Source organism: Puma concolor, chromosome C1 (assembly GCF_028749965.1).
Source record: "Puma concolor isolate L17-30 chromosome C1, mPumCon1.1.hap2, whole genome shotgun sequence".
Lineage (NCBI taxonomy): Eukaryota > Metazoa > Chordata > Mammalia > Carnivora > Felidae > Puma > Puma concolor.
In genome coordinates, this window is record NC_141674.1 from 24,958,464 (window position 1) to 24,971,011 (window position 12,548).

At 47.1% G+C, this 12,548-nt stretch overlaps 1 non-coding gene across 1 annotated transcript; it reads left to right on the plus strand.

Moving 5' to 3' along the window:
- The first annotated feature begins 11,226 nt into the window (after positions 1-11,226).
- On the plus strand, positions 11,227-11,388 carry LOC112849189 (U1 spliceosomal RNA). The gene has a single exon (XR_003222612.2). It is a non-coding gene; the product is annotated as a U1 spliceosomal RNA (small nuclear RNA).
- The last annotated feature ends 1,160 nt before the right edge of the window (positions 11,389-12,548 follow it).

Below are 12,548 nucleotides of genomic sequence, written 5' to 3' on the forward strand. Positions count from 1 at the left end.
GGTCCGACCGGCTGGGCAGCCCTTCCCCGCCCGCCCGCCCGGCTGAGTCACGGCGTTGGCCCCACCCACCCGCCTGCCCGCCTGCCTCGGCGATCCCAGTCCTCCCCAGTGGTCCCATTGCACAGATGGCCACTGAGGCTCCGAGGCGCAGCCGTCGTCCAGATGCGGGCCGTACGCGTGTTGGCTGTGGCTGCCGTGACCTGGTGGGCGCCTGGTCGGGCAGCCCCAGGGTGAAGTTGGGAATCTACCTCTTTCTAGAAGATGGGTGGTGCAGGAGCACTACGTGGGAGACCAGAGTCGGTTTCCTGACTTACTGTAGGACCTCAGGCAAATCACTTTCCCTCTCTGGGCCTTAGTTTTACTGGGCAAAGAATGGGCTCTGTCCTGGGAGTCTTTGGTCCTCCAGGCTGAGCAAGGCACTTTATTCCCCTGTCTTGGAGGTCTCTGTTCTCTCATTGGAAAATCAGGGATAATAAATGCTGTCCTCTACGCGGGTGATGAGACAGAATGAGATACAAAAATGAGATAAGAAAACACGTTGAAAATTCTCTAGAGTACCTTCAAAGACAGAGTGTAGACCCAGCGGGATCACGCAGTAGGAGCTTCACATATCCTGGCTACTGGTTACTGAGCCTCTTTAAAGTGCCAGGATGGACCCCTGCCCTCCTGTGTTTTGTCCTCAGCATCTGGAAGTGGACTTGCCCAAGAGCACCCAGCTGGACGTGGTAGAGTTAGTGGGAACCCAGATTCCCACTCGGGTCTCCATGCCCACGTTTCCCATTGTGGCCGAGCTGGGGCTGCCTCCCAGGGCTTTCTCAGCCCTCAGAGCAGGCCTCTGGGAAGCACTTACGTGGCATCTGGGCAGTGGCACTTCATCGTCCGCACCCCCCACTGCGCTGGTCAGTGGCCTTAAGCGCAGGAGCTGGCTTGGTACTTCCGACACCAGATGTCCACTGAATGTGTGCCTTTCTGCACGCCTGTTACTGGTGGCAGCTGTGCGCCCTGTGTGTCTGACACCCGGGTCAACACGCAGAGCCTCTGGAGTCTGGAGGACGTTAACACCAAAGGAGGGAGTGGAGCCGTCTGAAACTGGGTCCGGGAAGCCCCTGGGGGTCTCGGCAGGCTGCCCTGATAATCCCTCAGCAGACTTGCTTCCCAGTTACCTGCTGTCTGACGAGGGAGCGGTGCACGGCAGGGACGGAGTGGGGAGAAAGACTTGCAACGTGGAAGGCAAGTTGGGGGGGGGAGGTGGGGGGGACAGTTCATGAAGCCACTGGGCTGATGCTCCCCCAGGCTGGCATTTGAATTTTTATGTCCATGGAGACAACCTTTCAGTAGGGCAGTTGGGCAGGAGTTATCCACATGGTAAATGGTCAGACACTTGTACCTGTGACCCAGCAATTCAATTTCAAGGTCTTTACCTTACACACCAAAAAGTGCAAAGATATGTGGGCGTCGTTATGGACAAGCTGTTCCTAATAGCAAGCGGTAACACCAAAGTGATAACCAAGAGAGGTGTGGCTCCCACGGAGAGAGAGGGAAGGATTTTTGCTTTCTGTTTTACACATGGCTATATTGTAGAAGTCTCACAGTGAGCGTTTATTCATGTCTTGCTTTCGTTACAAAGACAGAAAGAAAAGGACCCCTGGTCACCGCCACCCTACCCCACTCCACCAACAACTTTCTGATGACAAAAGGCCACCTACCTCCCAGGGGCCGCCCTGGAGGGCACATGTGGTCACGTGTGTGAGTGCATGTGGCTTCCCATCAGTGTCAGGTGGTTCCCCTGACACAGCCCATCTGGGCCTTCTTGGAATTAGGCTGGGGGCCTGGACCTCTTAAATGCCTCTGCTTTCAGATGCATAGATGAGGATTCTCTCTTTTTATTCTTGGAATAATACTGAGTTAAAGATTATTATCCTGTTTTAAAGATGAGAAATTTGAGGCCAGGCAGGTGAAAGGCTTTTCAAACATCACACAGCATGGGGGCGCCTGGGTGGCTCAGTTGGTTAAGCATCCCACTTCAACTCGGCCCAGGTCACGAACTCACGGTTCTCAATGATCTCAATGATCTCATCGTTCGTGGGTTCTCAGGTCATGATCTCATCGTTCGTGAGTTCGAGGCCCATGTTGGGCTCTGTGCTGACAGCTCAGAGCCTGGAGCCTGCTTTGGCTTCTGTGTCTCCTGCTCTCTCTGCCCTCCCCCGCTTGTGCTCTGTCTCTCTAAAAATAAATAAGCATTAAAAAAAAAAATCACACAGTATGTATCAGTGGTATGGGGCTGAGACCTGTGTATTTGTAAAGGCTGCTCCTGAGTGAAGGAGGGGACTGTGGGGATGGGGAAAAGGGGAAGGGGAGCCCTAGCCTCCAGGATGGGCCTGGCACCCTCCCAGGAGGGTAAACTGCCTGTCTGTTTCTTCCCAGATAATTTCCCAGCCATGGCCCAGCCTTAGCTCCCTGGTTATTTCCATTTCTCTTCCTTATTGCCAAGTGGTCAAAGTCCAAGCCACCCAGTGTCCCTTGCCTCTTCCCCACCCTTCTGCACACTGGCCTGGGCTTCCGGGAAGAAATCTAGGCAAAGCTCTAGTCCCTTACCCTCTACCAACACACTGTGACACGCTGGCAGCTTACTGCCATTCACCGGACCTCAGTTTCCCTGTCTGTCTAATGGGGATAATGATTACTTTCTCTGCCTCCTAGATCTCTATGGTATAAATAACTTGAGAGACATAAGAGTGGGTAGAAACCTGGCCAGAGAAATGCAAGCAGTAATCCCCCTCTTCCTGGAACATTTAACAACCAGGTATGGCCCAGTGCACTTCAACTGAAGGCTGGGTCTTCCCAGGGCATGGCCTCCCGGCTGGGCTGCTCAGCTGAAGAGAGGGTTCAGGCCTCTTTGATTATTCGAACACGTCCTCCATGTAAATAAAACAATCATGCACAAACCCTACCATATTCTGGGGTGCCTAGGTGGCTCAGTCTGCTGAGTGACTGACCCTTGATTTCGGCTCAGGTCAGGGTTGTGGGATCGAGCCCTGCATGGAGCCCCTTGTAGGGCTCCACACTGAGCATGGAGCCTGCTTAGGATTGTCTCTCTCCCTCTGCCCCTCTTTTCTGCTTGCGCACGCTGTCTCTCTCTAATATAAGAATAAATAAAAATTTAAAAAAAAAAAAAAACTCTGGGGCGCCTGGGTAGTGCAGTTGGTTAAGCGTCCAACTCTTGATCTCAGCTCAGATCATGATCTCACAGTTTGTGAGTTTGAGCCCTGTATTGGGCTCTGTGCTGATGGTGCGGAGCCTGCTTGGGACTCTTTTCTTCTCTCTGCCCCTCCCTGCTTGTTTTCTCTCTCTGTCTCTGTCTCTGTCTCTCTCTCTCTCTCTCTCTCTCTCTCTGTGTCTCTCTCTCTGTCTCTCAAAATAAATAAATAAACTTAAAAAAATTAAGCCCCCCCCACCATATTCTATTTTAGGAGTGTATATACATATGCATAAAACAAAAAACAAAAACAAAAACAAAAGATCATGCTTGTCTGAGAGGAGAAGGTACTTAAAGGGGACCTTGGGATGTTTACAATTACAAACTCTAGATGCTGTGAAAGGGGACGTTTGTCATTTGTATTTTTTTCCTATCTTTTACTTTTCTAAAAACATTTCAGGGGCGCCGGGTGGCTCAGTCGGTTAAGTGTTTGACTTCGGCTCAGGTCATGATCTCATAGTTTGTGGGTTCGAGCCCCACGTCGGGCTCTGTGCTGACAGCTCGGAGCCTGGAGCCTGCTTCAGATTCTGTCTCCCTCTCTCTCTCTTTCCACGCCCCCCCACTTGCACTCTGTCTCTCTCTCTCTCTCAAAAATAAATAAACATTAAAAAATTTTCATTGTAGGAAACTTGGTGGAAATAACAGGAAAGTATAAAGAAGAAATCAGAGCTACCCATAATCCTCCCTGCCCTCACGGACAACCCCACTCACACTTTGGAGGGTCTTTTCCCGTGTACATGTATCATTTTCTCCCTTTCTGAAACTCCTGCCCTCTGGCTCTACTTTGCCACCCTTCTCATCACCCTGATCTGTTGCCCTCCCTGTCACCCCCCCCTCCATCCATCAAGGACTTCAGAATTTCTGTCAGGCAGTCTGTCCTAATGTCCTGTCGATCCATGCAAATAACCCTCCAATTCCCTTCCTTGATCTCCTTGGTGACCTTCGTCATGACCCTGCCATGGGGCCACACCTTGGATGTTCCCCTCTGGAACCCCAGCCTCAAGGGTTCCCACAAGGCCCCCTCCTGCAGAATGCCAGTCTTCCGACTCCTGGTGCCTCATCCCCTGACTTCACAGAGGCCACTGGCCCATTCTGTTTCCTTCTGTTCAGTCAGCCTCTCCTGGCCGCTGGCCCAGCAAGCCTACACCCCAAGGCTGAGCGTCTGAAGGCCAGCACAGTGATCCAGGTGAGGAATGCAAAGTGGAGGACTTGAGCTTGAGGAGGAGAGGGGGATTTGAGACATGTGATTGGTGTGCACCATTCCAAACCCTCTCTCCTCCTCCCAGGCGTTCCTCCAGCTCCACACGTGGACCGCACTCCATCCCTCATCCCCCCCCCCCCCCCCCACTAAGCCTGTGAACACACCCTTGTCTCTTGGATCCTAAGATGACACCCCCACCCCTTGACTCCCTTTGCATTTCTAGCTACTTCTTTTTCACTCCTTTTTCCCTTCCCCTCCAAACTTCTGGAGTGAATCGTCCTTCTGTGCTGCCCATCTTCTCAACTACTGCTTCCTCCCCATCCGCGGCAATGTGCTTCAGCCCTCTGCCGGAAGAGCCCTGTCTGGGTCACCAGGGACTTCTAACTCGGCTGGATCCAACGGAAGCATTTCCGCAAGGCTGGTTAGTCACCCCCCCTGCACTCACAGAGCACACTCCTTGTTCCTGGTTGTTCCTTCTCGGTCTCCTTTGTGGACTTCTTTTTTTTACGCTTATCTTAATTCCAGTAGAGTTAACATACAGTGTTATGTTCGTTTCGGATGCACAACATCATGATTCAGCAATTCTATACATTCCTCAGTGTTCATCAAGATAAGTGTACTCTTAATCCCTTCACCTATTTCACTCAGCCTCCCCCACTCACTCCCCTCTGGCAGCCACCAGTTTGTTCTCGAAGGTTAAGAGTCTGTGTTTTGGTCTGTCTCTTTCTTCCTTTGTTGCTTTGTTTTGTTTCTTCTCGAGTGACATCATCTCTGACTGGCTTATTTCGCTTAGCGTTGTACTCTCTAGCTCCATCCGTGCTGTTGCAAATGGTTCTTTGTGGACTTTTTGTGATCCGCTCTACCTTTAGATATTGGTAATCCTTTTTGTATCTTTTCTGCTTCCTTTATTGTTCCCGTTGGTTGGCTACTGTTGTCTCATGGCTCTCCTTTTATATGACAGTTCTCAAATCACCATCCCCAGACTACCTCCCCTGAGCATCGGACTCAAATACCAGTCTCCTGACTTTCCCACCAGCCATCTCAAGCTGGACAAGTACCAGCTGATCATTTCCTCTTTTCTCCCAAACTGCTCCTTGTGTATTTTCTGTTGGTGGCATCACCATGTACCCAAGTCAAAAACCTGGGAGTCATTTTTTTACTCTTTCCTCTCTTCTTTTTATTTTTCTTTCTTTTTTCTTTTTTTTTAAATATTTATTTATTTTTGAGAGTGAGCAGAGGAGGGGTAGAGAGAGGGGGACAGAGGATCCAAAGCAGGCTCTGTGCTGACAGCAGAGAGCCTGATGTGGGGCTAGAACCCATGAACCATGAGATCATGACCTGAGCCGAAGTCGGAGGCTTAACTGACTGAGCCACCCAGGCGCCTCACTTCCCTCTCTTTCTATACAGAGTCAATCATCAAGTCCTGCCAAGTTACATCCTAAGCGATTCTGTAACAAGTGCTTTCCTCTTTGTCTCTGCTACTATTGCCCTTGTTCATATAACATCTCTCACCCCCAGCTGTTTTTCCACACACCACTGGGTACTCTTCCTAAAGTATAAATCCGATTATGTCATGGGGCGCCTGGGTGGCTCAGTCTGTTGGGCTTCCGACTTCAGCTCAGGTCATGATGTCACGGTCTGTGAGTTCAAACCCCACGTCAGGCTCTGTGCTGACAGCTCAGAGCCTGTAGCCTGCTTCGGATTCTGTGTCTCCCTCTCTCTCTGTCCCTCCCCCGCTTATACTCTGTCTCTCTGTCTCTAAGAAATAAATAAACGTTAAAAAAAATCAGATTATGCCACTCTTCTGCTTAAAATCAGCAATCTAAAAGAAAATTCAAAAGACATAAATAAATGGGGGGGGGCACCTGAGTGGCTCAGTTGATTGAGCCACTTTGGCTCAATCATGACCTGATTGACTTTGGCTCAGGTCATGATCTCACAGTTGGTGAGTTCAGGCCCCACATCAGGCTCTCTGCTGTCATTGTGGAGCCCACTTCGGATCCTCTGTCTCCCTCTCTCTCTGCACCTCCCCTGCTCATGCTCTTTCTTTCTCAAAGATAAATAAACATAAAAAAAAAAAGACATAAATTCATGGAAAGCCATCCTGGGTTCACGGATTGTAAGACTTAATATTGTTAGGATGGAATTCTCCCCAATTGATCTGCAGATTTATTGCAACCTCTATCAAAATCCAAGCTTCCCCCACTTTTGTTTTGTAGAAATTGACAAAATGATCCTAAAATTCATATGGAAATGCAACAGATCCAAAATAGCCAAAACAATCTTGAAAAAGAAACAAGTTGGAGGACACACACGTTCCGATTTCAAAATTTACTCCAAAGCTACAGTAATCAAGACAATGTGATACTGGGCATAAGGATAGACATATACGTCAATGGAATAGATTTGAGAATAAGAGCATATAAAGAAACCAGAAATAAACTAGAACTAAAAATACATACGTGGTCAATTGATCTTTGACAAGGGTACCAAGGTGATTTAAAGAAGAAAGATAGGGCGCCTGAGTGGCTCAGTTGGTTGAGGTCCGACTTTGGCTCAGGTCATGATCTCACAGTTTGTGCAGCTGAGCCCAGAGTGGGGCTCTGTGCTGATATCAAGGAGCCTGCCTGGGATTCTCTTTCTCCCTCTCTCTCTCTGCCCCTCCCCAGCTCACATGCTCTCTCTCTCTCAAAATAAATAAATAAACTTAAAAAAGGAAGAAGAAAGAGGCACTTGGCTGGCTCAGTCAGTAGAGCACATGCCTCTTGATATTGGGTTTGGGAGTTCAAGCCCCATGCTGGGTGTGGAGCTTAATTTAAATAAATAAATAAAACAACCATTGACTTGGAGAAAATATTTGTGAAGCATATATATATATATATATATATATATATATTTGTGAAGCATATTGTGAAGCATAAGGGTCTAGTATCCAGAATAAAGAACTATTACGCACATGAAGATGGCCAATCTCATTAGTCAGTAGGGATATGCAAATAAAAACCATAATAAGACGCTACTTCATCCCCACTAGGATAGCTGGCTATAACCAAAAAGACAGACATAACAAGTGTTGAGGATGTGGAGAAATTGGAACCTTCATTCACCACTGGTGGGAAGGCAAAACGGCGCAGCCACTTTAGAAAAGTTTGGCAGTTCCTCAAAAAGCGAAACGGAGAGGTACCGTACAACCGAGCTTTTCATTCCTAGGTATGTACCCAAGAGAACTGAAGATACATATTCACACAAAAATTTGTACATGAATGTTCGGAGCAACTTTATTCGTAATTACCTCACCACATCCAAAACAGGAATCCATGCTCTCTGCCTTCTTCCTTGTTACCATAAATGAAGTCTTCCAGGGTCTTTTTTTTTTCTTTCTTTCTTAGAGAGAGAGGGAGAGTGTGAGTGGGGAGAGGGGCAGAGGGAGAGAGAGAATCCCAAGCAGGCTCCATGCTCATTGCGGAGTCTGATGCGGGGCTCAGTCTCATGACCCCGGGACCATGACCCGAGCCGAAATCGAGAGTCAGGAACTCAACCGACTGAGTCACCCAGCCGCCCCCTCTTGGGTCTTTCTAAGAGAACTTCTCTCCTTATCAAGGGCTTTGCTTCTGCAATTATATCCTTTCTTTCCTGCAACATCTAGCACTTCTTCACCAGTCAACACCCAGACATATCTCCACATCTGTGTATCTCCATCTTAAAACAATACAACACACACACACACACACACACACACACACACACACTGCCCCCCAGACTCATTTCTCTGCCTCCCTTCCTCCTTCCTCAAATCTCATCATTTGGCAAAAGCTTCTATCTGCAGCCTCAATGATTCTTTACCTTCATGGGATGCCCATCTCTTGACTGACCCTTCATGATAGCATGCCTGAAAATTTGGGCAAAGACCTCTTCTCTCTGTCTTCACCCTCTTTTTCAATGATCTCAGCCAGTCCCTTGGCTTCTATATTATCAAGATGTCAATCTTGTGTGTATCTCCAGCTCTGAGCCCTCACTATGTGCCAAGCTTTTGTGCCCAGCTGCCTGCTTGTCATCTCTACTTGAATGCCTAACGCCCGTCTAAACTTAGTGGACTCAGGAAGAGCTCTTGGTTCCTCTCCCCTTGATTCATTCTTCCCCTAGTCTCTCTCATCTCAGTAAACAGCACCGTCATCTACCTACACGTTCAAGCCCAAAGCACAAAAGCCTTTCCTGATTCCTCCCTTTTACTCATTCTCCATATTCTACCCATCTGCAAGCCCTGTTGCTCTGTCTCCAAACTATGTATCATGTCAAACGGCTTCTCTCCATCTCCGCTGTCCCTCCCTTCATCCAGCAGCCTCCCAACTGGCCTCTCTACTTCCACCCCTACAACCCACTTTCTACACAGCAACCATTTACTTTCAAAAAACGTAAGTCAGGTCATATAAAAACTCCCTTTCATGGCCTACATAGGGCTTCACTGTGGCCTGCAATGCCCAGCACGCCCTGGCTCCCCTCTACCTCTCCAGCATCATATCCTATCACTCTCCCCTTGATTTCTACCCATCAGCCACACTGCTCTTCCTTCCTTTCTTTCGATCCACCAAATTAGTTCAAAAAAATTTTTTTAAACATATATTTATTTTTGAGAGACAGAGAAACAGAGCACAAGTGGGGGAGGGGCAGAGAGAGAGAGAGAGAGAGAGAGACGGAGATAGAATGTGAAGCAGGCTCCAGGCTCTGAGCTGTCAGCACAGAGCCCCATGCGGGGCTCAAACTCACCACCCGTAAGATCATGACCTGAGCCAAAGTCGGACGCTAAACCGACTGAGCCACCCAGGGGCCCCTAATCATCCTATTTTCTTTGCTTCTCCTTCAGTTTTATTGAGAAATAATTGACATACATCACCATATAGGGTGTAGGGTGTACAGTTTTCTTCGAAGCATTTCTCTCTAGGTGAAATAATCTTATTGATTTCTTTATTAATTTTCAGTTCTTTCTACAAGAATGTGGGCCCTATGAGAGCAGAGGCCTTAAGTATCTCGTATATAGCTCACCACTCAACGCCCTGCGCCTGGAACAGTCTCAGGGACACAGTAGGTGCTTGGTGCATATTTGTTAATGGATAAATAAAGCATTAAATCAGCGCTCCTCAAAGCGTGGTCTACAAACTCCTGAGCATCCCCCAAATCTTTTCAGAGGCTCTGTGAAGTCAGAGCTATTTTCGTAATAAATACTAAGATGTTATGTTGCCTTTTTGGTGGTGGGAAAGCGATGGCGGATACAGCAGCTGGCCCAAGATAAAGCGAGGCGAGGCTCCAGGCTGTATTTGTAATCACTGTATTCCTCACTGCTGTGTGTGCTCAGCAAAGGAAACAAATACAGCAGTTTCATTCAAGAATGACTTGATGAGGGTCCCTTGGGTGGCTCAGTTGGTTAAGCGGCTGACTCTTGATTTCGGCTCAGGCCATGATCTCGTGGTTTGTGAGCCCCAGTCCCACGTTGGGCTCCATGCTGACAGTGTTGAGCCTGCTTGGGATTCTCTCTCCTTCTCTCTCCTCCCCTTCTCCTTGTTCATGCTCTCTCTCTCTCTCTCTCCCTCCCTCAAAATAAGTGAATAAACTTAAAAATTTCAAAGACTGACTTGATGAAACAGTACAAATTATTAACTTTATTAAATCTCTACCCTTGACTATACTTCTTCAAAAAAAATTTTTTTTAATGTTTTTATTTATTTTTGAAGGAGAGACAGACAGAGCATGAGTGGGGGAGGAGCAGAGAGAGGGAGACACAGAATCCGAAGCAAGCTCCGGGCTCCGAGCTGTCAGCACAGAGCCCAACGCGGGGCTCGAACTCACGAACTGTGAGATCATGACCTGAGCTGAAGTCGGACGCTTAACTGACTGAGCCACCCAGGCGCCCCATTGACTATACTTCTTTTAAATATTTTGACAGGGTGGGAAGAATTCTGCTATATGCCTAAGTACCATGGTTGTCTCAGGAAGATCACTTGTGGAATTGTTTTGCGTTGCAAGTTGAACACCATTTTTACCTGGAAGAAGGATTGAAAGACAGACCATGGTTATGCAAATGTAGGTTTTTTTCTCATTTTTTTATTTTTGCAGACATTTTCTCTAAAATGAAAGAAGTGAGCCTACTGACTCAAGGGGGAAATTGACAATATTTGCTGCTAATAATAAAATTTCAGCTTTTGAGTGAAAATTAGCCTTTTGGAATGTTTGTATCCACCACTGTGAGTTTAGTAGCTTCCCAATACTTAAGGACTTAAAAACATTTTTTTTAATGTTTATTTATTTTTGAAAGAGACAGAGACAGAGCGGGGGAGAGGCAGAGAGAGAGGGAGACATAGAGTCCAAAGCAGTCTCCAGGCTCCGAGCTGTCAGCACAGAGCCTGATGCGGGGCTCGAACTCACAAGCAGTGAGATCATGACCTGAGCTGAGGTTGGACGCTTAACCGACTGAACCACCCAGGCGCCCCTACTTAAGGACTTCTGATGAGGTCAATGGTGACATTAATGAATATAATTTCTTTTATATTGTATAATAACATGTGTCGACATTTAGAAGATCTCCATAGCTCAGTGAACCCTATTTTCCAAGTGTTACAAAATCAGTCACGGATAAAAGATGCATTCAAAGTGCATGATAGACCAATGTATTTTAACTTAACGAAAAATTGGTTTCAGATTCCACACTGAAACTAAATTTTGCAAGTCTTCATTTGTTTTGTTAAGTTTTGGTATAGTATCAAAGAGGAATATCCACATACTTACCAGGCGAGGGAAAACCGTGATCATAAAGGTGCTTTTCTGGGCAAGGCACATCCATTGCACTTCTCGGGGTACCGATCTCTTCAATTTCCCCAAATGCGGGAGACTTGGTTGTGTAATTTAAGGCAGTGGGGGATTGCGTTCACTTTCTTCTCTTAAAAAAAGGAAAAGAGGAATATCACAGTTATCTGAAAAAGCTTTTAAAATAATCCTCCTTGGGGTGCCTGGGTGGCTCAGTTGTTTAAGCATCGGACTTGGGCTCGGGTCGTGATCTCCCAGTTTATGAGCTCGAGCCCGCGTTGGGCTCTGTGCTGACAGCTCAGAGCCTGGAGCCTGGTTCGGATTCTGTGTTTCCCTCTCTCTCTGCCCCTCCTCCACTCCTGCTCTGTCTCTCTCAAAAAAAAATAAATACATAAACATTTTAAATAAAGAAATAAAATAACCCTCCTTTTTCCATTTTTATATCTGTGTGAGGCTGAATTTTGTTCATATACTGCAACTAAAACAAATCTCAACAGATTGAGTAAAGGAGCAAAGAAGCAGTTTTAGGGATCTAGCCGCCTTTTATTAAGCCAGACATTTAAAGAGATATGCAAAACTGTCAAACAATGTCATTCTTCCCACTAATTTTTTTTTATTTGGAAAATGTCGTTATTTTTCATTGAAAAGGGTGTTATTTGTGTTAACTTTAGTGGGTTCATCATTTTTACTTAAAAATATGTTTTTAAACTTTTTGTAATGTTTATTTTTGAGAGAGAGAGCATGCACGCACGAGCAGGAGAGGGGCGGGGGGGGGGGGGGGGGGGGGGGACAGAGCATCCAAAGAGAGCTCTGTGCTAACAGCTCAAACTCACAAACCGTGAGATCATGACCTGAGCCAAAGTCAGACTCAACAGACTGAGTCCCTCAGGCGCGCTTATTTTTTAAACTCTTAATTTGACTTCGAATACGGCAAATATCGATCATGTGACCCATATGAACAAAAACCCTTTCAGGTCTTCAGTTTTTCAGAGTGTGAAGGGATCTTGCGAGCAAAAAGTTTAGGAAACGCCACTACAGATAAACACGGAAGTTAATCAGCCCCATACGTAATACCTTGGTGCACAGGCGGAGGGAACACAAGATAATTATAAACACCCCTATTTGGAAAAGGAGAGGAGGCAAAACAGCACCCAATGGTCTGCGGGGTGTATGGAATGTGTATTGCATCCTGGAGGTGGAGAACAGCAAGGATGCCCTGCCTTGGGAGAGTGAAGCTGGTCTGTCTGCTCTGCCGTGTTGGCTGGTCTCCCCTATTTGTTGTAACTTTCAGGCCAC